Source organism: Merops nubicus, unplaced genomic scaffold (genome assembly GCF_000691845.1).
Source record: "Merops nubicus isolate BGI_N331 unplaced genomic scaffold, ASM69184v1 scaffold4954, whole genome shotgun sequence".
NCBI lineage: Eukaryota > Metazoa > Chordata > Aves > Coraciiformes > Meropidae > Merops > Merops nubicus.
The window spans coordinates 29,730-31,971 of NW_008606077.1; positions in this window are offsets into that span (position 1 = coordinate 29,730).

Sequence of the window (2,242 nt, forward strand, 5' to 3'; positions counted from 1 at the left end):
CCTGGTTTTTATGGGATAAATATTTCCCCTGAACAGCTCTTATATGTGACACACACCTCTCAAGTTTCTTCAGCTTTGACTTGAGGCACCACCCTTCACCAGCACAGGAGGTAGAGAAAAGCCTGAAGCTGCAGCCATGGGTCCTGCTGGAGGCACCTTTTGCATGTCTAATAAAATGGTATACATACAAAACCAATATCAAACCCCACCCCCCCGAAGGCAATTATATCACCATTGCCACTGACACTGTGCAGCAGGCACTGGGGAAGTTCCACTGGCAGACAGGAACTGGATTCAGGAACACATGAACAGTGATCAAAGGCAGAATGGACAGAGTCCCCCTCAGACGCCGGCCATTGAAGAAGAGAGCTTGACTCTCGTAATCCCTCAGCTCTATAGTGAATATGACGTATATGGGCTGGAACACATTACTGGTCAGTTTAGGGTCACCTGTCCTGTCTGCCACTCCCTGCAGGTGTGACCTCTTACTTTCTGCATCCCCTAAAGCGATACAGAAGACATAGCAGTGACCTTGGTCTGCACACTAATCCTTGGTGGTAGCTCTAAACATGGAGCATTATCACTGCTGGAAGCAGACACTGTCTGTGAAAATATAATGCTAACTTCAGAAAGTATAGCTAGTTAGAAGACACTGAGCTGAAAAGTAGAATCAGTGAACAGAATTAGTTCTGTTCTTACTCAAACCAGAACACAGACAACTGATTGAGCTACCCAAGCATGTGGAAAACTGAGATGCTCCACTGCAAATACATGCAGGTTTGGAGTCATGCAGTGCCCTTCAGGTCTCAGATTGTCACCAAGCAACAATCTCTCTCTAATGTCCCCTCTGAGCAACTGCCACTGAGACTTACCAACTGGATGTGCTGCTCTGGGCCAGCCAGACTCCATCCTCCATCTCACAGGGGTGAGCTGGCTCCTTCATTTGTCTCTGGTCACAGATTATTTCCTACCTGTCGGGGACCAGATGGCTCTGACTCAGCTGCTGCAGGGAGGCATGGCTGGGCCTGCCCGCAGGTGCTGCCTCCCCTCACACAGGGTGCCTCTGCAGCCCCCCGAAGGTCACAGTCCCCGTGTCACCCACACGGTCCCAGTGCCACAGCGGCAGCGGGGGTTGGTGCGAGCGCTCCTGCCCTCGCACGAGGCCAGGTCATAGGTACTCGGGGTCCTGGTGTTGCTCCGCACACCCGTGGTGCCCTCCACGGCTCCGACCCTTGGCAAGGGCTGCCTCGAGGTCCTCAGCAGAGCCTACACTGGCACTGCAATGGAGCTGAAGCAGATCTGTCAGCTCTACTACCCCCGCGGCTTCTGCCAGAGCCCTGGGAAGTCAAGTATGTTGTGTTTGCATGCAGGGGGCTCTCACGGACCTGCAGGGGTGTGGGTAGAGGTGGCAGTAAGGACTCTTCTCCCCACCAGCCCCTCATCAGCTGCTGGAGCAGCTCTGCACTTCCACCACCTCCCTTGTCCTCAAGGTTTCCCTCTGGAAAGGCAGGACAAGTGCAGGCCAGGGGTGAGCAACCCCAGTTCATAGTGGGAGCTGAGCAGAGAGGCTTTGCTCAGAGGGGGAATGGCTGTGCTCGCCTGCACCACTTCGTCACCCCAGCTACGGGGCGTGCCGGCAAGGGCTGTGCTGGGAACACTGGAAAGAAATCATCTGCCTGCAGCCCGGGTCACTTACCTCAAAGCTGCCTGAGTGCACGCTGCAGCTAGCAGTGGCTCAGGCACAGCAGAGCTGGCAGACACCGCGAGAGGAGTGCAACCACAGGCATCATAAATTCAGGCAATTTCTGTTTTCAGCAAGTACTCAGCTGCAAGCATATGGAGTGCAAGTAAACAGGAATGATTTAATTATCATATAAAAGTAATTAATTAGATCTAGGAATCAACAGGAAGTCCTCAAGCACTGGTGGCATATTACTGTCAGTCATAGAACTGTTATCCACAGACCTTCATGAGCAAGAACAGACACTATTTTCTATACTTATTGTAGTAAAATTATTTCAGCTTTTTTTTTTCCTCCAAGACAGACAAAAATAGGGTTTAAAAATGTAACCAGAGAGCATAAAACAACTTCAAAGCAAGTAACAAACACAACACTGGAGTTGAGTCAGTTGACTCAGCAATTCTAAAATTAAATAGGCTAAAGGTCAATCGGTAAACTTCATTCTTTTTGTTAGAGGACTGGGGACAACTAACATGATGTTAAGTATGGGTTAGGCCATTC